General features: G+C 42.0%; 1 long non-coding RNA gene across 1 annotated transcript; it reads left to right on the top strand.

Annotated features, from left to right (window-relative positions):
• The first annotated feature begins 419 nt into the window (after nucleotides 1-419).
• On the top strand, nucleotides 420-27583 carry LOC120405933. The gene is made up of 7 exons (XR_005599004.1): nucleotides 420-467; nucleotides 10025-10246; nucleotides 10751-10811; nucleotides 18099-18175; nucleotides 25610-25669; nucleotides 26797-26895; nucleotides 27558-27583. It is a non-coding gene; the product is annotated as an uncharacterized LOC120405933 (long non-coding RNA).

Here is a 27583-nt window from a genome sequence, read left to right as displayed (position 1 = left end):
TTTGTTACTCATCTGACTGGGGGGGAAAAAACCCCAAAACATGATGTAGATTAGTCCCCAGATTTGAAGTCGGGAATGAATTGCCACTGAAATACTTTGATGTCTGGCTAATGCTTCTATGTAACTATTCACTCTACTGACTGGAATCACAATTATTCAATTGTATGCCCGTAGCAGGGTGGTTACCCCACTCCTGCCCTGAAGGGCTTAAAACAGCCCTGGGGGAAGGTTGTGGCTGGGAGCTGCTAAGCTGGGCTGATTGGGAAGTGGCTGCAGCTGGGCCACGCCCCAATCAGGCCACAGTTGGTCTGTATAAAGAGGCTGGGAGCCAGGAGCTCAGCAGTCTCCCCCTGGCTGTAGAGGGAGATGGGCCTGGCTGCAGGGAGCTAGAGACGGGGTACCTGAGTGGAGCAGGGCTGGGGAAAGCCCGGAAAGCCTCAGGCTGTGGCCTAGCACAAGGCCAACAGGTACTGGGGGTTGCAGAGGGCAGCCCAGGGGTAGGCAAAGGCAGCAGGTCCCAACCCAACCTTGCCAGTGATGAACAGGCTGATAGTGCAGTCTGCCCCAGGGTGTGGGGGCTAGAGGATGACTGGCAGTAGCCTGATACTGAGGGGAGGTGGGGATAGTGGGTGGGGGTTTCCCTGGGAGGGGAGACCCTGAGAAAAAGGGGTTACTGCCAGGGGGCAGCACCCCAGCTAACAGGGCACCGGAGTCCAGAGAGGGACACAGGGGCCAAGCGGTAGTGGATTACTGGCCTGCAGAGGGTGCTCTGGGCTGGAAAAAGAGCTAATTCCCTGAAAGACCAGCAGGAGGTGCTGCAGGGGTGAGTCTGCTCCCCTACAGTGCCCTAGACTCTATACTGTTACTAGTTATTAGAGATTATTCTTTAGCGCAAGTGGTAGAGGCATCCATTTCTGGAGCAGTAGAATGTGAGTTTTACTCCTGCTTCATGTTCCCATGAAGTTCTGAATGCTTGTGGTGCTCAGAGTCATGGTAACCCTGAAATTCCTTAATGGTCATGGGTATGGCAGCACAAGAGCATAAAGGGCAGTAATGGGTAGACTGCAAAGGGTTGGGGTTTAGCTTTGGATTAAAGAAATGTCTCAACTTGCCCAATGTACTGAATTTGTAAAATATGACTGAGGGCTCACAGGGACAGAGCCACTCACAAAAATGAAGGGAGAAAAATGTCATCAGAACACTCAGCAACGATTGTCTCTAAAATTAGGAGGAGTTAGGTTTGAGTTGTGGGGGACAGAGAGGGTGGAGAATGGAGGAAGAAAACATTTTTATCCAGACTAGTTTGTCCGTGCCTAACATGGTCAGCTGGAATGGGCACTGGACTGGGATTCAGGAGGTCTAGGTTCTGAGCCCAGCTGAGCTACTCCCCTCTCTGTGACCTGGGGCATAAGAATGGCTGTAGTGGGTCAGACCAATAGCCCATCAAGCCCAGTATCCTGCTTTCTGATGGTGGCTGGGGCAAGATGCTTCAGAAACAGGGAAATCTTTCAATGATCCTCCCCTGTTGTCTAGTCCCAGCTTCTGGCAATCAGAGGCTTAGGCCAAATCACATCATCTCTCTGTGCTTCCCCCCCCACCCCATCTGCCTTGACTATTAGCCGATAAGCTCTTTGGTACAGGGACTGTCTCTTACTATGTTTGTACAGGGCCTAGCACAAAGGGCTCCTCATTTCACTTGGAGACTCTAGATACTAATGTAATTATAAAAAGATATCAAGTCACTGAAGGCCCAATGCTGAAGTAAAAATATACTAAGGTAAAACACCATTAACTGAATAAGGACTTGAGTTGCATGCTATGCACAGTCTCTCAGACACGATTAATTCTATATTAAAGTCTGTATGTTGATAGATAAGGAGCCAGTAGAGAATGGTGATGAGATGTTTTAGACTGCATTACACCTCATGCTGCAGAATTGTATCAGGAGGACAGACGGATCCTATTTGGAATTGTCACAAAGATTCCTCATTCTTAATTAGATTTGACTGAGTCTCTGTTAGGAAATCATGTATCATTTTATATTATAAAACCTTAACAAATGTGAGTTCTTGTCCTGGGCGGTAACATTAAAGTAACTTAAATTCCACTTACGTATACAAATTGAACTGGATAGCATTTAAAATACTCACTCTTGAGCATAAATGGTGTATAATTATATTGTCATGATGGCCTTTCAGTTATAAATTAAATTAGACTATAATACAGTGACTTAACATCTTGTTCTTACACATTTATTCCCTCTACCAGTAGTGATCTGACCCAGATTTAAATGCATATTAGCATGGATATCTTTTTCCCCAGGACTGTTAAAGACTCAGTTCTTATGTTCTTATCCTTAATGTTGTTACTATCAAGAAATGGCAGCTCAGTCTCCTTTTTAGCATTAATTGAACTCATTAAAACAATGGCTCCGGTCCTCTGTTGCAATCTGGTCATTTCATACCACTCGGGTAGCATAAATTCTGGTGAGCCTTGGCTGCTGGGACATTCTCTAGCGGGGGCCATGGCAGTTGGGTCTAACTCCGCCTCAAGGCTGCTCTACAGCTGTTAAGGTCAGGCTTGACAAAGCCCTGGCTGGGATGATTTAGTTGGGGTTGATCCTGCTTTGAGCAGGGGGTTGGACTAGATGACCTCCTGAGGTCTCTTCCAACCCTGATATTCTATGATTCTACATGGAGCTGAACAGGCAGGACCATGAAAACAGAAAGAGAATGTGCTGCAAGGGCACATGGGCCACAAAAAAGCCATTTGCAGTTCCTCAGTCCTGGGACTGGTTACCCGCCCGTCTGGATGAACAGATTAATATAGCCAAAGGACTCTTGCATTAATGAAGCAAGAGTTCCCTAGAGTGCAGGGAATGTCCCAGCCATGTTTTCCTCTGGCTGGCCACATCCTCACAGGCTGCAAAGAAGGGGTGGTGTAGAGCAAGTTATGCCAGATTTATGCCACCTGGGATGCCCTATGCAGTGAGATTCCTCAGGAAGCTGGTTAACCTGGCTTTACGGCCTTTCATGTTATGGGAGTGCTGCAGAGGTTTACAGTGCACCGGAGAATCTGGCCAATTGACTTGATTTATGCCATCCCAAGAGAGAGTAGAATCAGGCCCGATGGCTGTTAAAACAGTAATGCATGCAAATTCTGCTTGCAGTTACAGCAGAGTAAGTGCCAGATTTACACCCAGGGAAATGTGGTCCAATATTTTTTCCAAGGACTACTATTAATAGAGCTAAGATGACTTAAAAAACGGGGTGGGGGAGGCAAAAGGATGACACAGGTGAGAAACAATCTACAGTTTTCCAGTGAACTTCTAAAGTCTTGAAAACACTGGAAACACTATTTACTTGACAGAGTCTCACCAAGGGTTCTAAATAATAAGATTCTCTCAGATAAGCTTACTGGGGCAAAGGGAGCATGTTGTGTTAATAAGTGATAGCTCAGGGCTGAGTGTGAGTGAATTTGCAACAGCTGTTCTCATATGTGTAGCTTTTTACTGCTATACTGTAGATTTGCCATGAATGCTGTTTTTCTTTGAAGGGATTTTGCTACACACAGTTTAAAAAAAAACAATGCAGCTAATACCAAGCCTAGATATTATTTTCAGTTTGATGATTAAAAATGAACATGAAACCCAAATTCCTTGGTGCTCATGGATGAGTATCCAAAATGAACATTGTACACTTGCCTGTTTAAGTATAAGAAACAAAGCAACTCGGAATGAATGGGGTTAAATGTCAGTTAAGGGAAATATTTATATTCACCACTGTGGGGAATAAAGCAAACTTGAAATTCAGAAGCGACAGGGCTTCTATATTTTCTAATGTTTCAGGGCAAACCAATAAGATCTCTTGGCATTTTTTATATCCCCAGAGCAAATAATATGAGGATGCTCACAAGCTTTGAGGCTCAGTTCAGGGAATAGTCTTCTACAACTCCAGTAGCTCCCCATCTAACTAACTCCAGGACATATCAGGCAGTGGTTAGCTACTCATTTTCCTGGAGGGAAAACAAGAAATAAGACATTATTCAAATGATGTGCTATATCTGCTGAGTTAATTCATCACCTCAAACATAGAAAGGAGGAATAATTTTGCAATCAGACTCTGAGAGCTACTTTTGACAATTGATTTTTGTCAAATATACCCAAAACCTTGGGAGAGTACTGAACTCAGGTTTTTATCTCCCAGAAAGTGCAATGTGATAATCCAGGACAATTTTATTTTTCTATAATGCTTCCTTATGCAAAATACTCCCTGAGCATCTAATTGAGACCATATTAAAATAAATACTGGGGGGGAAAAGAGGTTTTTAAATGACATTCATATAGGGTTTCATACCTTTGAAGTAAAACATGTTGGAAAAATGTAAATGTTCTCCATGGCTTTTTTCAAACATTTTCATGGAAATTTTGTTTAAATCCAATATTTTTTCTTTTTTCAAAAAGGAAAAAAAATGACTGGTTTTCAATATTTTTTTTTTTCAGTTTTTAGAAACTGAAATATTTCACTGAAAAATGGGGGAAATGGATGTTTTGTTGTTGTTGAAAAGACAGCATTTGCAATGAAACAGAAATTTGAAATGCAGAGAAGACCATTTTTTTGTTGAAAAGTATTTTTTAGTCCAGGTCTATTGTAAAATGAATGGAAATATTTCCTATGGGGCACATCCTCAGTTGGTGTATATTAGCATACCTCCACTGAAATCAATGAAGCAATTTATTCCAATTGAAGACTTGTCAACTTTAAGATAAGAAGGGGCCATCATAATCTAGGCTGACCTCCCGGACATTGCAGGTCACAGAACCTCACCCGTCCACTCCTATAATAGATCCCAAACCTCTGGCTCAGTTACTGAAGTCCTCAGATAATGATTTAAAGACTTGACTTGCCACATTGATTTCAACGGAGTTGGCACTGGGCTAATATAAAAGTCTTCCTAATTCCAAATATACAAGGTAGGTGAGATAATATATTTTATTGGACCAACTTCTGTTGCTAAAAGAGCTGACGCAGAGCTCAGTATAAGCTTGAAAGTTTGTCTCTTTCACGGACAGAAATTGGTCAATAAAAGATATTACCTCTGTGATCAATTGTTCTCTATGTCCACTGACAGTAGGACAAGATGTAATGGGTTTAATCTGTAGCAAGCTACAACCCTGATGATCATAGATTGTAAAACCAGAAGGGACCATTGTGATCATCAGATCTGACCTCCTGTTAAACACAGGCAATATGATTGCCCTCAATTAATTTCTGTTTCAACTAAAACACATATTTTAGAAAAAAAACATCCAATCTTGATTTCAAACTTTCCAATGATGGAGAATCTACCACAATGCTTTGCAAATTGTTCCAATGGTCAATTATAATCCTTGATTTAAAAAAAATCATCTTATTTCCAGTTTGAATATGTCCAGCTTTAATTTTCAGCCATTGGAACTTGTTATAACTGTCTCTGCTAATCTGAAGAGCTCTGTTATCAAATTTGTTTTCCCTGTGTAGGTACTTACAGACTATGATCAAGTAACCCTTTAAGCTACTCTTTGTTAAGATTGTGCTCCGCAGTGTGCATTGTTAGTGGCTCTAAACCCGATAACTGACCTGTAGGCAGGCAAATGTTAACAGCCAGATGACATCACTCTTACTCATACTCAACAGCACTATGAACTGATTGGGAAGTAAGGCACAACTCAAGGTGAGCAAAGGTGGCAGAATTGATCCCTAAAAAAGCCTATCGGATAAGAGATCCCCAAGAAATGTTCTGACTGAGTGGAAAAGCTACAGTGAAATTAACATTTGCTGAGTCATTTAATAAACTCAGGTTGGTATGAAAAAGTAACTGCAATTGTCGTTGCTTATTATATGACTCCCAGGAAACCTTTATCAGACGACATAGAACTACAGTAACTCCTCAGTTGAAGTCGTCCCGGTTAATGTTGTTACGTTGCTGATCAATTAGGGAACAGGCTCATTTAAAGTTGCGCAATGCTCCCTTCTAACGTTGTTTGGCAGCCGCCTGCTTTGTCCACTGCTTGCAGGAAGAGCAGCCTGTTGCAGCTAGCTGGTGGGGGCTTGGAATCAGGGTGGACCGGCAGCCCCGCTATCAGCTGCCCGCTCACCTAAATTCCATGTGCAGCAGCTGCCCAGCAGGCTAGTAATTGCAGCTATCCCTCCTCCCCTGCCATGTGCTGCTCCTGCCCTCTGCCTTAGAGCTGCTCCCCGAGACTCCTGTTTGCTGTGGGGGGGGGAGGAAAAGAGGGGCTAATGTCAGGGTGTCCCCCATGCTCCTGCACCCCACTTACCTCATTTTTCATAGAGCGGAGGGGGGCACATGATAGGGCTCAGGACGGAGGGACTTTGCTGGCAGCAGCTGCGGTTTCAGCAAGCTGATCTAATTAACAAGGCAGTGTACTTAAAGGGAAAATGAGCATCTCTCTCTCACACGGTGTGTGTCTCTGTCTCTATCTGTGATGCTGTCTCCCCTCCCTCCATTCCTGCAGCCTTGTAGAGTGTGAGAGTTAACCCTTGAGGGCTCAGCCAACTGCTAGTTCATCATTCAGCAGTAAGGCATTCCCTGGGAAATATCCCACCCTCTGACTCCTCCACCTCAACCAAGCTTCACAATCATCATCACTGTGTACCAGTATTAAATTGTTTGTTTAAAACTTATTGTGTGTGTGTGGTCTTTTTGTCTGGTGAAAAAAAATTCCCTGGAACCTAACCCCCTCATTTACATTAATTCTTATGGGGAAATTGGATTCGCTTAACACTGTTTTGCTTAAAGTCAATTTTTTCAGGAACATAACTACAATGTTAAGTGAGGAATTCCTGTATCTGGAAATGTATAATTTAGCATTCCCCTTCCTCAGACCTTCTTGTCCTTGTTCAAGATGGTCTCTTTGCACCTCTCTGCTTCCTTCAACCCTTTCTGACATCTGGTAAAGTCTTTATTTTTCTGGTATTACTGTACTCTATTTTAGAGAATCAGTATCAACTCTGGGGCTGAACCTTCAAGCTACTGAGGACTTCTGCGAGGTAGTGTGTTCGCAGCTCCCATTTGCACCAGCTCCCTAGCTTCAATCTAATCCATTCATCTATCTGTGCTTCTGTATTGGTGTCTATCAGAACAAGGGGAGTCCAGGGGGGATCTGCACTGCACAGGACCAGGACCAACACGCTCAAAGTAGAATGGTGACAAAGTCCCAGAGGGGAGTCAGTGTGATGGGTTGGACCCCCCTTCCAGGGTGCCTCTTGATATTCTGGGGTCCCACTGAGCCCATGTGTCCCAAAACCCTGGGTTTCCCTTACTCTATGCTGCTGTGACAGGCTCTCAAGCCCCATTTCAGCACACACACAGGTACAGACACACCCAACTGCAGAATCACACAGTGTCTGCAATCAGCCCTGTGTCAGAGGACTCAGCTCGGGGAATTGCCCAGCATTCTGGTGCACACCCACTCTGGTGTGTAAACTCACAATTATATTGTCTTGCGCTGTATAGAGATCTATACAGCGCAAGCTCATGAAATTTGCCCCGTCCCTCAATGTAGAGGAAGGTATGCACAACTTTTTGCCCCTCTCTCCAGTTATGAATTGCACAAACTGGGTTTTATCAAGTTTATTAACTAAAAAAGGTAGATTTTAAGTGATTATAAGGGATACCAAACAGAACAAAGCAGATTACTGAGCAAATAAAGCAAATCACATAAACTAAGCTTAATACACTAAAGAATATTGGCTACAAATAATAATTACTCACCTTAAATCTTGTTTCAAGCAGGTTGCAGAGTTTCTTGAAGGTAAACTGCACTGCTTGCAGCTTAAATCTCTAGGGATCCTTTTTACAAGCTAGACACCATTCCTAGCCCGGGCTCAGCCCCTGCCTTCCCCAGCTTAGTTCCTTTGTTTCTTCAGGTGTTTTCAGCAGTCTTCCTTCTTGGGCAGGGAGGCAGTGGAGAAGAGCATAGATTAACTCACTCCAGCCTTAAATAGGATTTGCATATGGCGGGAATCTTTCGTTTCCCAGTTTTGACCCCCACCCCCTTCCCATGGAAAAGTAACAACATTTCAAGATGGTATCGTGTACCAGGTGACATGATCACATGACTTTGCAGTGTCAAGGCAGCCTCCCAGGAAACTTCTCAGGAAGGAGGGAGACTTCTCAGGAAGGCATTCCCCAAGTACACACACAGTTCTAATTGTTACATAGTCAATATTCATACCTTCAGATACAGAAATTGTACATGCACACAAATTGGATAATCGCTTTCAGTAAATCAGTACCTTTCCGATGACACCTCACATGACCCATCTTGCATAAAACATCTTAGTTATGCCATATTCATATCATAACAATATTTCTAAGGAGAATATGGGGCATAATGTCACAGTCAGTTGTTTAGCATTTCTGCTTTAAAGCATGTTTCAGAAACACTAATGATGCTGGCACTTAATTCAGTTGTGATTACAGGAGTGAAATTTCAGTGATGGGACTAGTTCACAAAAGTACAGTGAGTACATCTGGGAGTCACCAGCGGAAGCTCAGGGTCAGATCTTCAGCTGGTGCAAACTACCATTGCTTTATTGGCTTTCCTGATTTACAACAATTGAATTTCTGACCTTGTGTGTATGACACAGCCTAAATCAGAAGTGGATTTGTGAAGAATTCATTCAAGTCCTAATTCTGCAGTTCATCCCTGTTCAACAGAGCACTTAAGCATGTACTTGACTTCAGTAAGTGTCCGGGGCGGCTCTAGACATTTTGCCGCCCCAAGCACGGCAGGCAGGCTGCCTTCGGCGGCTTGCTTGCGGAGGGTCCGCTGGTCCCGCGGCTTCGGCGGACCTCCTGAAGCCGCGGGACCAGCAGACCCTCTGCAGGCAAGCCGCCAAAGGTAGCCTTCCTGCCACCCTCGCGGCGACCGGCATGCGCTTGGAGCACTGGTGCCTGGAGCCGCCCCTGGTAAGTGTTAAGCACATGCTTAAAATATAGCATGCACTCAATTGCTTTTCTGAATTGGGATGGTCTCCCGGAATGAATTCTTCACACAAGACTTAAATAGATTGGCCTGGTTTAAATGAGACTTAAGCATGTGCTTAAATGTTTTGCTAAACTGCAGCTTCAAATTCATGAATGTATCAAAACCAAACCCATATGCAGCATCAAAGATTTCTGTTATTACCATTTATAATGTGAACATACTTCACTCCCAGAACATATGGCCTTTTCTCTGTAGCTGCCAGCATCTTATCAGTCGCCCAGCCATTCCTGCGAAACGTATCACTTGCAATGGTGGGATATAATCTGCAATAAGACAGGAGGAAACTTAAAATTGCTTGGTTTTTATTTTATTGACACTTCTGATGTGTGTAAAATTACTGTAATATAAAGTGAGTTAACTATAGTCTTTTGTTGGGCTGTGGTAAAATGGGCAATTTAAAAAAATGGTCATATTATAATCAGACAAAAAAAAAGAAATGGAGGGTTGGGTGGCAGGGATATTGCTTACCTTATAACTAAGTCAACAGGAGAAAAACTGATAAGAGGAAAATAATCAATGCAGCTCACATGAGTTGGAAAGTAAGAAACGCTAAAGAGTAGGTTGTCAAATTCTCTGCACAGGTGGTATTGTAATTGTTTGTGCAATTCGAGTGACAGAACAAATCCAGTTATATTGAAAGACAGTTTATGATCTGCTATTACAGTTTTAAGTTTCCATTAAGTAGTCCTTGCTTTTTACTCTCAGGCAGTCTGTGGCACAAGCTTTTGGCCACAAAAATGGGTCTTTTTAGGGGGTTTGGCCTTTTTTAAGACTGGGTAGTAATAGTAGTAATAATTAAAAAGAAAAAAATAAGCTGTCAACTGCAAACTCATAGGATTGAGATTTTAAAACAATAGGTCATTCGGTACAGTTTTTTTTTTAATCAGGCAAGCAGTTTGAATGGAGAATGTGGGTTGTCTAGGAAGAAGTTGCGGGGGAGAAAGGATTTCTTGTTGGTCTGTTTTTCAGCCATTAACTATGTGGATGTTTCTGTTTTTGGAAGACGAACAAAAATAAATCATGCACAGATGTAACACAATGTGAGTGAAAATAGACCCTGTTAACAGGACTGCTACAAGAAGCACAATAGCAGTTAGAATCTCAAAAGAAAATGAGACACCCTGAAAAGAATGGCTGCACTTTGTGGAAGCCATAAGCAACCCAGTGAGGAAGATATTGATTTGTCATCTGGTGAGTAGTATCCGCTATTGTATAAGTCCTTATGGAAATTCAGCAGATGCTTTTCTTATGTTTTTTTGGGAGAGTCACAAGTGTTGATGCAACTAACTGAATGATACCTGCAGACAGAATCTGTCTTTTTAAAAATAAGATGGCGTGTTTGGTGGGAGAAAAAATACACTCATGGTACCTACTTTCCTCTGAAAGGGCCTGTATTGTAGGGGAAGTTTGGTCTGGTCAAAAGGAGGACACCCATCATGTGGGCACTTACTCCTCCTTCTCTCATTGCCTTGTATGGAGGTGACTAACTCATTCTGCCAAAAACACCTCTAAGCTGCCTGACTCCAGGAGCCAGGTTCCCTTTCATGGATCATTAAACAGGGCTAGGTGCCTCCCTTCAGCCTGCATTTATCTACCTGGCATCTCTGTTGGCTCACATAGGCAGCTTCCCCATTAGGGTCCTGGCTTTTGTGGATCACTTTCTAAAATGTCTCTCTCTCCCCATTCATTGTGTAGGGACCCTGAGTGTCTAACTCAGCTTTGTTGATCGCAAGCTTGTTCCTGTGATTTTCCAAAGGTAGGTGCCATCATGCTCAGTATTCCACGCCAAAGTCCCTTCATGGGTCCTACCCTTAATCTCTCTGTGTTTTGATGCCTTATTTGTATAATGGGAGAAATGACATTTTCCTATCTCAGAGGGATGTTGCGAGGATAAAATATATTTAACATTGCAAGGTATTCAGATACTACATTACTACAGACCATATAAATAACCTAGATATTGGGCCCTGGTACTATAAGCTGCTCCATGCAGGTGGTCCTCAGCTTATTGACTTCAAATGTGGCTCTTGGTGGGCATTTGCAGAATCAGGGCCTTCAATTGTAAATTTCTTCAAAGCAGGGACAATGACCACCTGTGCAATGTAGTTATAAATGGTAGTGCCTACTATGTCTTTGATGCTTTCCAAATGCACAAGAGGATGGTCTTTGCACCAAGTGGCTTATACTCTATGGAACACGGTTGCAAAATTGGTTGCAAACTTAACTATTGGGATGCTTGGAAGAAAGTAAGAAGAGGATGGAAGAAGACAATAAGATGAAGAGATGAAGTGTTTTCTTTAGCTATGACACTCTACCTCTGCTTTTTCTTCCACCCTTTGTTTATTGGGATTGCAAGTTCATTGGGCAGAGACTGTCTCTTACTATGTGTTTGTTCAGAGCACAAAAAGGGCCCTGATATTGAGTGAAATCTATAGGTGTATAATTAATAATAATAAAAGTAGAGGGTGGAAGGGGAGGGTAGGAGCAGAACAGAAAAAGTGAGTGCCTCTAGGTAGAAGATGTATTTTGCATAATTAGCAAATGTTATGATCCAAAATGGTAACCTCCATTCCAAAAGCTAACAAGAGCTAAGATACCAACAATCATGACAGGACATCAAATGTGTTTTTCTGATGGAAAAACTCTGCTTGGAGGGGTTTCAGATCCGCCTGATCAGTATGAAATTGAAATTACTCCAAATGATTTTGATGAGCAACAATCTTTCACAGACGAGTTGTTTGATGTTAATGAAAGAGAGGAAATAGCGAGTGATATGGGGGGAAAATGCAAGCACTGAAAAAGGCCTGGAAAGGCCTGTGGTTGTTTGTTTGACTAACCATGCTAAATATATGCGCTTGTACAAAGGGATGAAATAAGAGAAAAAATATTCAGGACCTGGGAGATTTAAGGGATTTATTCTTTATAGAATGAAAGGGGAAATGAACAGCAGTAGACTACGATGCTCACATTTCACAAAGAACATTATTAACACAGCACATTCATAATTGAAATGGCAGAGTATGTATTAATCTAATACATTAAATGAAAATTGTACTGGAATTTATGTACTCTCTGTAACTTCCAGTTGAGATTCAACCTCAACCTGTAAGGTGGAGGAGACCTGTCAAGAAGTTACTCAGACTCACAAATAAGCAGACCCAATTACTTTAGCCAAGTAATTTGTCTATAATGTATTATTATACAGTACATAGTATATTATTTATTTGGATTACCCAACTGAAATCAAGGCCCCATTGTGCTAGGCAATATACAATCATGTCTGTCTATCTCTCTCTCTCTCTATATATAGATATAGATTAGATTAGGGCTGTCAAGCAAATAAAAATCACAAGTAATTGCACAATTAAAAAAATATATTGTGATAAATCACGGGATTAATAGCGCTGTTAAACAATTGTAACCCCTTTCAGGTTTGGAGAGCATGCCCCCTTTATTTTTTTTTCCTGAGGAGGGAAGTGCTGATTGTTCCAGAAGGAGGAAGTACTGTTGGGGGGAGAGGGAGCAGAGATAGAGGGGAGAGAGCAACAGGGGGTGTATCTGGAGCTCCAGACAGAAGGACTGCAGATAGGAACCGCCTGAGAAGGACAGGCCGGAGATGGACCCAGTATCACTGCTGCCCAGAGCTGCATGGGGCTGGGAGTACTGAGGCTTGTGACTTTGCATTGGGAATAAGGAGGGATGCTGTTAGCTAGTTAAATGGGAAGGTTGTCACTCTGTGTGGTTTTGCAGAAGAGAGCACCAGACGGGTTTGTTAGGGGAATTTTACTGGTGCCAAAGATTACCAGGAGAACCCAAGACTCACCACTGGACTGGATTTTTTCCCCTGGATTCCTGAACTCTGTGTGCAGACACATTTCTCAGTATCTGCCCTTTCAGACTGTGGTACCACTGGGTCTGTGGGGCCTTGAGTTGAATGAAACCCTGTTTTACCGCTCCCCCTGTTGTTTTTCTCCTTTCATCCCTCTGGGAATAAATATTTCCCTGTCCTAAATTCATTGTACTTTTCTGAGGTGCATGAGTTCACTCTGGTGTGTTTGGAACAGGTGCCCTGGGGTGGAAAGAACTTTCTCTGCTGCATTCCTGTGCGCACCTTCTCTTGGCCATGAAGGTGCTAAAGTTACATAATAATAGAATACCATTTATTTAAATGTTTTTGGATGTTTTCTACATTTTCAAATATATTGATTTCAATTACAACACAGAATACAAAGTGTAGAGTGCTCACTTTATATTTTTATTACAAATATTTGCACTGTAAAAAACAAAAGAAATAGTATTTTTCAATTCACCTACTACAAGTACTGTAGTGCAATCTCTTTATCAAGAAAGTTGAACTTACAAATGTAGAATTATGTACAAAAAACCTGCATTCAAAAATAAATCAATGTGGAAATTTAGAGCCTACAAGTCTATTCAGATCTACTTCTTGTTCAGCCAATCACTCAGACAAACAAGTTTGTTTACATTTGCAGGAGATAATGCTGCCCACTTCTTGTTTACAATATCACCTGAAAGTGAAAATAGGTGTTTACATGGTGCTGTTGTAGCCAGTGTCACAAGATATTTACGTGCCAGACATGTTAAAGATTCATATGTCCCTTCCTGCTTCAATCACCATTCCAGAGGATGTGCGTCCATGCTGATGATGGGTTCTGCTCGATAATGATCCAAAGCAATACGGACTGACAATATTCATTTTCATCATCAGAGTCAGATGCCACCAGCAGAAAGTTGATTTTCTTTTTTGGTGGTTTGGGTTCTGTAGTTGCCACATCTGAGTGCTGCTCTTTTAAGACTCCTGAAAGCATGCACCACACTTCATCCCTCTCAGATTTTGGAAGGCACTTCAGATTCTTAAACTTTGGGTCAAGTGCTGTAACTATCTTTAAAAATCTCACATTGGTACCTTCTTTATGTCTTTTCAAATCTGCAGTGAAAGTGTTCTTTAAATGAACAACATGTGCTGGGTCATCATCCGAGACTGCTATAACATGAAATATATGGTAGAATGAAGGTAAAGCAGGAGACACAATTCTCCCCCAAGGAGTTCAGTCACAAATTTAATTAACACTTTTTTTTTAAACAAGCGTCATCAGCATGGAAGCATGTCCTCTGGAATGGTGGCTAAAGCATGAAGGGACATACAAACTGTTGAGAATATCTGGCATGTAAATACCTTGCAATGCTGGCTACAAAAGTGCTATGTGAACGCCTGTTCTCACTTTCAGGTGACAGTGTAAATAAGAACCGGACAGCATTATCCCCTGTAAATGTAAACATATTTGTTTGTCTTAGCGATTGGCTGAACAAGAAGTAAGACTGAAGAGACTTGTAGGTGCTAAACTTTTACATTGTTTTGTTTTTGAGTGCAGTTATATAACCAAAAAAAATCTACATTTGTAAATTGCACTTTCACGATAAAGAGATTGCACTATTGTACTTGTATAAGGTGAATTGAAAAATACTATTTCTTTTGTTTGTAATTTTTACAGTGCAAATATCTGTAATCAAATTAATATAAAGTGAGCACGGTACACTTTGTATTCTATGTTGTAATTGAAATCAATATATTTGAAAATGTATAAAAATATCAAGTATTTAATACATTTCAATTGATATTCTACTGTTTAGCAGTGCAACTAAAACTGTAATTAATCACGATTAATTTTTTTTAGTTAATTGCATGAGTTAACTGTGATTAATCAACACCCCTAATAGTGTGTAAGGTGTGGACACATCATATATATATAATATCCCTGTGTCCACACCTTACACACTATTGTAGTAATTTTTGTACAAGGTATTTCATGTAAGGTATCATTTGAAAACTCTTAAGTTGCTTGCCAATATCGTCCTGATAAAATATGTGTGGCAACACTGAATGTGAAGCTATAAGATTTCCCTGCATGACATTATTAACATATGTTCCCTACCCAAAAGTTGGCAAACAGGTCTGTCCTAAACAAAGGAATATGTGCACTGCTTAACTTGCATTTAAGCAGTAAAGAGAATCATTAAGCAGGAAGTTCAAAGAGGTGAGAAAAGCCCAGCAGGGAACATTCTTCCACATAGACTTTTTGCCCATTGAAATTCAGAGGATAATGTTTTTCAAGAAGGGGACTGGTACTATAAAAAAAGAGAACAAACACCTCAAGAAAACTCTCTCTCTCTCCCTGCCCCCATTTCCCATCGATTCACTGCATCTGAAGGGATGAAGTAAGTCGCCATTGGACTGGGGGAGGTATCCTGACATCAGAAGTTTGATCAGTAAGATTTTTGAAAGTATGAGGTGAGAACATTTTGCTTTGAATTTAACATAGTTTGTTAAACTAGGCACCAGTTGTGTTTTATCTTTATTGTTCTTGTAACTATTTCTGACTTTAATGCCTCATTACTTGTACTCACTTAACAATTCTCTCTGTAGTTAATAAACTTATTTTATTGTTTTATCTAATCCGGTGTGTTTAAATTAAAGTGCCTGGGAAACTCTATTTGGGATGTCAAGTTGTGTGCATATTATTTATATTAAAGAAATAATGGACTTTAAATAATGGACCTTGTATTTTCCAGGAGAGGGCTGGGCAGTACAGGGCATACATTTCTAGGGGGGAAATCCAAGATTGGGAGTGTGTTGGGGTCACCTTGCAGTATAACCCAGGCAGGTTACTGTGAGAGTGTAATCCAAGTGTGGCTGGCAGGCTGCAGTTGCTCACAGAGTGTCAAGGTGTGGCTCACATGCTGGAAGGCTGTGAGCGGCCCATGCAGAAGCCACTTCAGCAAGGCATTGTAAGACACCCAAGGTTGTGGGCAAGGGTGACACAGCTGCTCATTTGTCTGGATTACACCCTGCTATGTCACAATATATATTTAGATATTTACTAGAACCATGGACTTATCAATGTAGCACATAGCATTGGTGCTATATAAGGGACCTTAGGGTAAATCTATACTGTGATAATAAACCTGTGGCACTGAATCTCAGATTCTGGATCAGCTGACTCAGGCTGAAGGACAATAAAATTGATGTTTTGGGCAGCCTGAGCCCCACGAGTCCAAGTCAACTGACCTGGACTGGCTGCAGCAGTGCCACAGATTTTTTATTGCAGTCTAGACATACCTATAGTCTTGGAAACTTACAATACATCTTCTGGTGCTTACTTGTCATTTTCAGCTTTCTTTGGCAAGGTATTTCTATATTCTGTCTTTAAAAAGGATTTGCCTGCTAAGCTTCATAACGATAAAATATCTAAAAATGCTGCTAAGCACATCAGAGGGCTAGATTGTGGAGTTATCATGAGCCCGGGTGCTGCCCCAGGGTCTTAATGACTAAATGACTCTCTTTACTGCTTAGTATCAGAGGGGTAGCCGTGTTAGTCTGGATCTGTAAAAGCAGCAAAAAGTCCTGTGGCACCTTATAGACTAACAGACATTTTGGAGCATGAGCTTTTGTGGGTGAATACCCACTTCGTTGGATGTATGTCGGATGCAAGTTAAGCAGTGCACATATTCCTTTGTTTAGGGGACAGACCTGTTTGCCAACTTTTGGGTAGGGAACATGTGTTCATAACACCATGCAGGACAAATTGTGGACTGAAGATTCACAATTGGGTCCTTGTTTCTGGGAGGAAATAAACTGTGCCAGGCCTATCCCTGCACAATTTATCCCCCCCCTCCATGCTGGCTCAGCTCTACTGACTGATGCACTGGGTGATGGCATCAAAGCTCCACAGACTCACTGGACTTCTGCCGTCTTTTTAACAGGAGGAGGAGTAGCTGCTCTATAATGGCTACCCTTCCCCACACACAGACTGGTGACGTGGGTAACCGCTGCAGAAGGATAGGGAGGTGCTTTATGTTCTTACTCACATGCATTAGTGTTTAAGGCAGTTCACAGATAGGCCTATGCAGATTATGGTGGGGTTCACCAATTACACACCAGACAGGATCTACCATATGTCACTATCTCACATGCAGACTTCAAGATGTCCTTGGGTATTACAAATGTGATGATTCTTGGGGGTCATAATTTCACAAATATTTTTGTGGGAACTAATGCCTTGAACAAATCTGTGAGGGGAACCTACTCTTCCTTGCACAAAAATTAGAGTAGGTTGCCAAGGTCATGAGTCATGATTCACTCCTTTCAAGGCAATTTCTCTCTGATGTTCCACTTGCATGTAGCACTACAAGTTCCATACATTTTTAAAGAGCAACACATCTTTCCCTTCTTAAAGATTATTCCAGTCAATATTGGGATGTGGAGAGCAATATCAAGGCAAGCCACAATCCCACAATAGATGGGACACCACTGTTTGTCATGCAATCCATGCACTACTTGATCTTGGTGCTGCAAAATATGAGCCCAGAAAGAGATATCTATGGTGGTAATGGTAAGGTAATGTCATTCAGCAGTAGTATTTGAGGACATTCCATGCAAAATTAATCAGCAGTAGCAAAACCCTAGTGAACTTCATGGCGTATTCCAAAGGCAAGGAAAAATATGTGAGGAGAACCTACTGAATTACTTAAGGCAATGAAAGATGCAGAACAAACCTATAATAAAAAAGGTTCAGTGAAAAGCCTCACAATGGACATGATTTTCAGGGATGCTCAGCACCCATGACTTCTCACCAGCTCCAAGACACCATGCACTCCCTGTATTTTACAATGCCCCCATAACTCCCATTTAACAGTCTTAAGAGGCCTGTGGTGGAAGAAATGCATCCCCAGACTGTAATCACCCTCCACAAACTTTTCCAAAATGTTTGAGGGAGACATTACATGTTCCCCATTTCTCTCCCCCCTGTGCCCGATTCTTCATGTCTTCCACCACTGATGACTGATCCTGCTCAAGGAAGGGTCCTGGGCAGAGGGGAAAGGTGCCTCTGAAGTGGCTGACCACCCCACTACCCATATAAAAGGATCCTCTACAACTATAGTGTTGGCCAAGTTACCTATTTCAAAGAGCAGAATTGCTCTAAATCATTTCTTTTGATGTTCCTTACTCACTTTTCTGTCACAGGTTGCAGTGTGGCTGCAGATAATCAATGAAAGATGGAACTTCTAAAACAGAGACAGGCAGAGACTCAAAAAGCAAAGGTACCTTCTTTTTTTTTAAGTTGACCCAATTTAAGTGGAGAATTTCAAATGCAGAAAAGTTGTTTATCTGTAAAAGAAGCATGGGATGTGTGAAAGAGACAGATGAATACATTTGGGTGGAATGTAAAATACAGTCCCATAAGGCAAAGGGATGGTTAGGTCAGTTACAGGAAAATGTAAGGGTTGAAAACCTAGAAAAAGAATATTTGGACAGTGGTTTAGATGCATGACCTTGGATTATTTCTGGGTCAGTGACGCAAATGGAAGCAAATAGGTTAAGCAAATAAAAAATAAGTTTGTAGGAGCAGATGGGATTCATGTGAGAATATTAATGGAAACAAGGAGGGTAATGTATAATCTGCTGACTGTAATCCTGAGGAACTCATTAATTTCATATATGGTTTCAGGACACTGGAAAATAAATAAATAAAATCAATGTGAATCAGCACCAGTAGTAGAGAAAAATAGGATGAAAATCACTCTGGAATAAGCTTATCCTCAGCATGTTATATAACGGGAACTAGTGGCATATTTAAATCTACTGGAAAAAATAGATGCTGTTCATAATATTTTACATTTATATATATATATAAAGATGACAGAACAAGGAGTAATGGTCTCAAGTTGCAGAGGGGGAGGTTTAGGTTGGACATTAGGAAAAACTTTTTCACTAGTAGGGTGGTGAAGAACTGGAATGGGTTACCTAGGAGGGAGTGGAATCCCTCCCTTAGAGTTTTTTTTAAAGGGCTGCTTGGAAGGCTGGCTGGGGATGATTTAGTTGGGTTTGGTTGTCCTTTGCAGGGGGGGGGTTAGATGACCTCCTCTCCTCCCTTCCAACCCTGAGATTCTATGATTCTATGATATTTTTTTCATCCTAATGGACCCCAGTGGGTTTTACAAAGTACACGGTAGGAATAATTTCATCTGTGGTTGAGATGGGGCCAGGGTTGAAACATGGCAACTCTTTAGCAGTATGAAAAGCATTACAAACCACATAGTAAATGAAGTATGCAGAGGTCCTGTGAACAGTCATCTAGTATCCCTAAAACATGTAGTTATCTAAGGCACTTGTGTTAATAAACTTACCCTTGAAAATGTGCCATTGGATGGATCAATAATGATCAGAAGCAGACAATATCTATAGCATCCCGTTGGCCTAGCACAGTTATTGATGATTGGTTATGTTCTGGCAGAAAGAAACATATCACCTACTGAATGATTGACACCACTTAATGTAGAACGGTTTGTTTCCCCTTAGTGGTATCTCCTTATTGGCAATGTGATGTCAAGGTTACTTCTGCACACCATTAATGAGTTTACCAGGGTTTCATTACAGTCTCTGCCAGTTGTTTGCTGATTAACCGCAGACAAGTCACTTACGCGTTCTGTTCCTTAGTTTGTCTACCTGTGCAAGGCAAATCACCTGGATAAATGGCACATTATGGGTATGTCTCAACCGCAATAAAGCACCTGTGACTGGCCCATGTCAGCTGATTTGGGCTCATGGGGCTTGGGATGCAGGGCTACAAAATTGCAGTGTAGATGTTGAGATTCAGGCTGGAGCCCATCCCCACTTGTGGGGTCACAGAGCCCAGTCTCCAGCCCAAGCCCCTAAATGTCTACAACACAATTTTGTAGACCTGCAGCCCAAGCCCCATGAGCCTGAGTCAGCTGACATGTGCCAGCCCTGGGCGTTTTATTGCAGTGTAGACATAGCTTATAAGTGCAAGTATCATTCTTCTTATAGAAATACTCACTAGGTCACATTGCTTCCTTAACTTGTGAGGTCTGAGGAGTTCACAGTCTTGGATAACAAGGCTGAGGAAGCGTATATGATCAGTGAGACTCTATAAGGAAAACAAACTCCATAACAGTTCAGCATAGACAGCATTAGAATCCTGTCTAATCCCCTAAAAAACTGATCCAAAGCCCATTGAACTCACTGGAAAGGCTGCCACGGGATTTGGATCAGACCCTTATCATCTGATTGGGTGCAAGAAAAGGCTACAAAGTTCATTTGGTATTATCGTCATTCAGGTGAATGATCATAATCTGTCCCAATCGTTTTACCCATATAAACCTTATTTGCTTTGTGAAAGAAAGAGAATGCATATCTGATCGGAGGCAAATGGCTAGAGTTCCCTGCTGCTGCAGTTTAGAGATGACCTAGGAAAAGACTTGTCTATTATGAAGCCTAAAACCCTTCCTCCACATACACTGAATCATGTTCTAGGGAGCAGTGCTGAGAAAAAAGCTGCTTGATTTCTGTATTTGAGAGAGGAAGCAAGTTCTGGACTTGTCAGCTGATCCAAACATCCCGATAAAATCCTGAACTTTAGCATCTTGTTCAGAACAAGAACAGAGGTTTCAGAGTTGGCATCGTGAGGATATAATTTCAAATATTAACTCACCAGGTAAATTAGGGAAATGAGCGGTTGGTCAATGAGGAGCACTTCAGAAGGTCGACGAGGCTGCATGAACAATGAGAAATGAAAGCAAGGTGGCGAGGTCAAGTTACAGTTCAAAGTGCTCAGCCTATGTAGCGAGAATAGTTACTCACTGTTCAATTACTGCATGTTTTCTTCAGCCTTTTGACTCTTATGATTAACAGAAAGAGATTGCTGACTCTCTGTGTATTACAGAAGAATCCTTCTCCTGTGATCTTAACCATTAAAAGGAGAAGTCAATGGGCCATCATGACAGAATACACCCCTGTATTCACACCCTACACACTACCGTAATAATCTCTGTATAACGTATGCCTTTATGGTATCATTTGAACACTCATAGCTTGCTGGTTAGTATGATCCTGGTAAAATATGTGTGGCAATGGCGTATGTGACATTAAAAGCTTCCCCTGTATGATTTTATTAACTCATGTTCCAAACCCTACAGCCCTGTCCAAACAGAAGACGGCAAACAAGCCTGTCCTAAACAAAGGAATATGTGCTCTGCTTAATTTGCACTGAAGCAGTAGACCAGAATCATCAGGCAGGAAGGGAAGACAAAGGAAGTTCTAACAGGTGGGGGGAAAACCAACGAGGGAGATCCTTACAAATAGATTCTTAATATCAGAGGGGTAGCCATGCATCTGAAGAAGTGGGATTTTTACCCACAAAAGCTTATGCCCAATAAATCTGTTAGTCTTTAAGGTGCCACCAGACTCCTTGTTGTTTAAATAGATTCTTTGACTCCTGGTTCCATGGAAATGTTTTTAAAGGGGGCTAGTAAAACTATAACAAGGAGGGGCCAGCACCCCAAGGCACACCCCTGCCTATCACATTCAGTACACCTGAAGCGGCAAAGGAAGCAGGTATTGGACCTCTCTGGGAAGCATCCTGATGTGAGTATTTGGTCAGTAATCTGCTGGAGCATATGATGAGACACTTTGCTTTGAATCTAATGTAGTTTAAGTCAGGCATTAGTAAGCACTGTGTCTTTATTTTTCTTGTAATTATTTCTGACTCTCATGTCTTATTATTTGTACTTACTTAAAATCTCTCCCTTTGTAGTTAATAAACTTGTTTTATCTAATGCAGTGTGTTCAAGTTGATATGTCTAAGTAACTCCATTTGGGGCAACAAGTTGTGTGCATATTATTCTCTTAAAGTAATAACGGACTTAATATATCCATACGGTCCAGGAGAGAGCTGGGCAGTACAGGACACACTTTTGAGGGGAAAATCCGAGACTGGGAGTGTGTTGGGGTCACCCTGTGGTAAACTTTAGGACTGACAAGACCCAATGAGTGGCTGGCTGCAGCACATACAAACCTAGCTGGCAGTGATTATCACTACAAAAGGTTTTTTTTTCTCCTGCTGATTATAGCTCATCTTAATTAATTAGCCTCTTAGAGTTGGTATGGCAACTTCCACCTTTTCATGTTCTCTGTATGTATTTATATCTTCTTACTATATGTTCCATTCTATGCATCTGATGAAGTGGGCTGTAGCCCACGAAAGTTTATGCTCTAAGGTGCCACAAGTACTCCTGTTCTTTATGCCAGAGGTTGTTTGTGAGCAGCAAGGCATTGTAAAGGGCACCCCAGGTTACAGGGCAGGGGTGACAGCTACTCCTTAGTCTGAACTGTACCCTGGTATGTCAATAGCCATATTGTCTCAGATGGTGTAAAATGATGTTGCTCCACCGACCAGTTATTTTAAAGTGAATTTGGGGACTGTGAAAAGAGTGTGCTGGTGATAGAAGTCCTCCAGTTAGCCACGCAACAGGTACAGCATGCGTGAGAGCAGAACAGGCTTCCTCACCATGCCTCAGCAATGTACTGCCACACTGTTCTAGAGGGACCAGCATGCGGGGTGAGTTATTTCATCTCCCTTTTAATCCTTTTCCTCTGCTGAGACTGCCAATTACTGCCAGATTAGTCTCCAGCTCATCTCACAAAAGACACCAAACAGGCATCAGGCAGTAAATATTTCCAGTGACTTTTGGATTTAAGCCAATGTTCTCCCATAAAGGTGGGAGGTTCTGTATCCCATTGCCTGTCCCATAATCCATTCCTCCATCCCTTCCCAAAGGAGTATTGGAATTTAAGGGTGGAATCCTGGGCCCAAACAAAGTTGGTCATAAAACTCCCATTATATTTAACAAGGCCAGAATTTCACCCCAAAATGTTGACCTTCCTTATAAGCAAAAGTTATGATGACATTTTGCTGTGTCATTAAATCCTAGCCAGCTGAAGAAACTTTGGCCAAAGTGAAGAACACAAAACGGTTACATGCAATTAAAATGTAAGGGTTGTGCAAGAACAATTGATCAAGTCTGTTTAAATCTAACCTCAAATTAACCTCTCTGTCGTGATGATGGTGTATAAACCTCACACTGACAGGAAATTGGCCATGGAGGCTCTGTGAGCTAAGGTAGCCCCACCCCTGCCAATCATTCATGATAGGGAGAAGGACTTTAAAAGGAGGAAGCTGCAGTTTACAAGGGGAAGTCCTGAGATGAGTGGCTGGAGTGTGTCCTGAAAAAGTAGGAGAAACCTCCATGCCAGAGACCACCTCTGCCCCCACCTCTGCAGGGAGTCCAGTGAACCCCTGGGACAAGCCCAATAGGAAGAGACTGATTCTGCTACCTAGCTGTGAAGACTCCAGTAAAGCTGCTACCCAGGTGTAACCCACGTGCCTAATAGGGAGATATCTCTTTTAAGAGACCCATTGGTGGGAGTTTGGAGTGAGTTGTATCTGGGTCATTGTTGCTAGGCAGATTTGCACATCCACATCCACAAGCTTCCGGAATTGGGTGTGGTAGTTTTGGGGATGCTCCACTAGGTTCCCTGTTGCTGGGGTCAGACTCCATGAGGGCAAACAGTCAGGGCAGCTCCTTTGCAAAGGGCCTGGGTGAGCTGGGAGAAGCTGAGCCCAGGAGCAGGCAGCAGGCTGTTGTCCCTAACACTAAAGCATTTTGAAGCAGGGTTTTCTTTAAATCTATACATGTCACTGAGTGGCTGGTTAATCAGTTTGCTGTCTAGCTAGCAGTGATTTCAGCAGAGGAAGAGTCTGCCTGGATTCCAGCTGAAGATTCCTACAAGCAAGTGGAGGGAAGATGTTGTTTAGACTCAGCAGACTGTAGAGATTTGGTGATCAAAGACACTGAGACTTAAGTGAACTAAACCTAAGCTTTTGGAAACTCTCAGTTTCTTCTCACTGTGTTTCTGTGGGGACAGAACTGTTCAGATTTTAAGTTATTTATTTATATTTATGTATAACAGTGGGTAATGTCTGTGGATTATAAAATAGCCGCGTCATGATGTAAAACTTAGATTATTTGTTTCTGTATCATAAGATTATATAAAGTTATTTAATTAAATTCATTTAGTTCCTTTCGGGACTTGAATGTAGGGAGGTTGACCCTGTGCAATCCTTGCTGAAAATCCTTACAGACTGAACTCTGGCTCCCCAACTACTTTCTATGGGAGTTTTTATTTATTTATTTATTTTTAAGACACTAGAGAAGGGTAATAAAGTAAACTCTAGCCCACCCAAAGGGTAACTACACAGGCAACCCTGAAATAAGGTGCTACCACTGAACATTTTGCTTTATATTGACCCCAGGAGGGGCTTGTTTTGTGCTGAGTCTGAACTTTTTCTTTCCCCCGACCTACGAACAAAGTAAGCAGGCCCACAAGGGTAGGGCCCACTGCAAGGACTAAGCGGCTATGGCCTGTCCTGGGCTGACCCCGTGGTGGTAACTGGTTATGGCATGGGCCCCCAATCCAGGCGGAAGGCACCACAGAGAGACACTTTTTAAAAATTTCCTTAGCTTTGTGTTGGGGATAGGCCTGACATATCAGATTCCTTCTCCAAATCTGTCTCCACTTCTTAATCTATACGACTGCCAGAAAGCTAATTATAGCTATTACAGATTATTGAATGTACAATAAGACCTAGATACATGACACTGTACTCATAACTTCTCACTTAGTCAGACAAAGCCCTGGCTGGGATGATTTAGTTGGGGATTGGTCCTGCTTTGAGCAGGCGGTAGGACTAGATGACCTCCTGAGGTCCCTTCCAACTCTAATCTATGATTCATCACCTCTTGAGTTTTCTTAGTGTTGTCACGTTCTCAGTGGGCGAGTCTCAACAAATGATTGACCCTATAGTAACATCATGCAATAACCATACAATTGTAATTGAGGCCTTTTAGTGTTTCTGATTCCAGATAATTTTTTTTTAATACTGATTTGTTTTTTATCCCTCCTCCATGGCATTGCTACAGAGCAGAGTTAAGGTTGTTTGGGTCCCTTAGTAGTGCATTCCAGACCTGAAAATATCCAGATTTTTTTTAAGTTTCAATTTAATTCTGAATTGCTTGAGTTTATAATGCCTATTTTTTGAGATAATTACAACATTTATGTAATTTTTTTTGTTTTACCCTGAAGTTACTGATATATATTACCCTTAACTTCAGCTTAATGTAACTTTTCTGTCTGGGGATTATAATAAAAAAGTAGAAAAATTGCACTGAAACCCTATCCTGTGGACATGTTCACTGAGCAACCATGTGAGTTTATTCCTGAAATTACTTTCTAGTAGTACCCCGACTGGTTCCATTACACCCCAAATTATACCCACTTCTATTACTAGTTCCAGGTGGGCAGACTGCTGTGCCCATACAGAGCCCTTTGAAATCAGTATTACAGTATTGGGTCTGCAGATTGTAAACTCTTTGGAGTAGGGGCTATTTCTTTCTCTGTGTGCTGTAAAGTACCTAGCAGACTCTCGGGCAAGATACAATAATAATTTGAATGATTGAAAATACTAAAGTGAAAGGCATCTTAGATATACCCAGGGTAGATTGATAAACTCTTTCCTGAACCCTTAATTCCAGGAGTGTTATCAGATCATTGTATAGTGGATTTATAGGATATCCAATAGGAGACCAGACTTGTATCCATGTTCCATTGTTTTCCAGGAAAAGCTGTTACAAGGTACTCTCAGGACATACCACGCCACTGCCCTGACCACATTTCAGGTATGTCTACACTGGTGCTGGAGGGTGTCATTTCCAGGTCAAGGAAACGTGCTTGTGTTAGCTCTAATTGAGCTAGCGTGCAAAATACAGAAGTGGGGGAGGGGGCTAGCCACCCTGACTATGATCCCATCCTAAGTGCTAGGCATGTCTTCGGGGCAGCTAGCCTGTCCCATGCTCATGCTGCTGTGGCAATACTTTTATATGAGCACACTAATTCAATCAGACATAGCGTGGGTATGTCTCCTTAAGGTAGAAATTTAACTTTCCAACTCCAGTATACTCATACCCTCAAGGTTTGACCCCGCGAGGGAGTAGGGTCCCAGAGACTAGGCTCCAGCCTGAGCTGGAATGCGTACGCTGCAGCTCTGCAGCCTCTGAGCCCCGTGAGACCGAGTCAGCTGACACAGACCAGCCTGGGGTGTTTAAATGGAGTGTAGACATACCCTTAGAGTCCAACAGAGTGAGCTGCAGCTCAGCAGCATTGTGTTTCTAAAATTCCACTCTGGGCTTTATCTGTGACTTCTACAGATTCTAGGTATTGATTGATAAAGTCTGAACTCACGCTAGGGAGCTGGTGGATTCCTTCAGCCAGTTAACTTCAGGGCGGCCCGTGGGGAGGGCAAGTGGGGGCGGCGGTCCAGGTCTTCAGTGGCATTTCGGCGGTGGGGGGCCCTTCAGTCGTTCTGGGTCTTCGGTGGCAATTCAGTGGCAGAGGGCCCTTCAGTGCTGCCGACTAACAAGACTGAAGGGCCCCCCCACCGCCGAAATGCCGCCAAAGACCCAGACCACAGCCAGGTGCGTACAAGTGCCTCAGCTCCCCTACTTTGCCCTAGGCCCCCTGAATCCTCTGGGCGGTCCTGGTTTACTCACTAGGAAGGAGGAAAAGAATCACATGAACTGGATTTCTTTAGCTTGTTCATCTACCTATTTATATATATGACATTACTTCCATTTTGTTTCTAGTGAAATTCTTTATCTCAGAAGATGAGATTATGAAATTTGGGAGTTGTATTTATATCCAAAAAACCATTTCCCCACCTCAGAGACTGTCTGCTTTCTTACTTTGGTTGAATTTCTTTTGTTAGATACTCAAAACAGCTACAAGTAATGCTTTCTATTATCTCCAGTTGGCTAAGAGACTCCATCCTATCAAGACAAATGAAGTCCTAGCTTCAATTTTTCATGCCTGTGTCATCTCTCAGCTGGATTACAGCAATACAATATATGTGGGTAGGAAATTCTCTAATCTGAACATGTAGCAACAAGTATATTTATTTAACAGCAGCAACAAAAAAAAGACAAAAAACCCCTACCAAAACGAGTCATTCCTCTATGTATGCTTCTCCCTCTGGGGAAAGGAGCACAGAGCAAATAACATATGACAGATGTGTAGTCACATTGCTTAATGCAGCAGCGGTAGGTGCTCAGATACTTAGGTGGTGAGTGCAGTATAAAAATCTATGTAAAATAGAATTGGTTTCTACTCATTGTAACTTGTGGGGCATTGGAACTTTCCAGATTCCCAGCTATAGCAATGCATCAGGGCAGGACAAAAGTTAGAATCTTGAGAAGCTGTTAATAAGGCTTTTCTTAGGGTCATCCAGCCCCCTATTTGTCCTTCTGTATCGGAGCCCTGGCCCCAAAATGCATTTTAGCATGTTTACTTGCTGTGCTGTCTAAACTCTCAGCTGATTAGTGCACTTCCTAACTCTGTGGATTTATCCTTGTTCATTACCCCCCCAAAATGTGAAAGTCAGTTCTGGATACTTTTCTCTGTAAATATCAGTGATGGGGAAAATAAAAGAATAAACCAGTAAAGGGTTACATTTTAATTATCAGTATTTAGACTTTTCTAATGAAAATACTTCTTTTGTTCATTTATGTACAGTTCTACAGCAAGCAATATACTCTAGG

This window comes from Mauremys reevesii, linkage group 5 (genome assembly GCF_016161935.1).
Source record: "Mauremys reevesii isolate NIE-2019 linkage group 5, ASM1616193v1, whole genome shotgun sequence".
Lineage (NCBI taxonomy): Eukaryota > Metazoa > Chordata > Testudines > Geoemydidae > Mauremys > Mauremys reevesii.
Note: the sequence above shows the minus strand (reverse complement) of the source record. Positions and strands in the feature narration are given on the sequence as shown.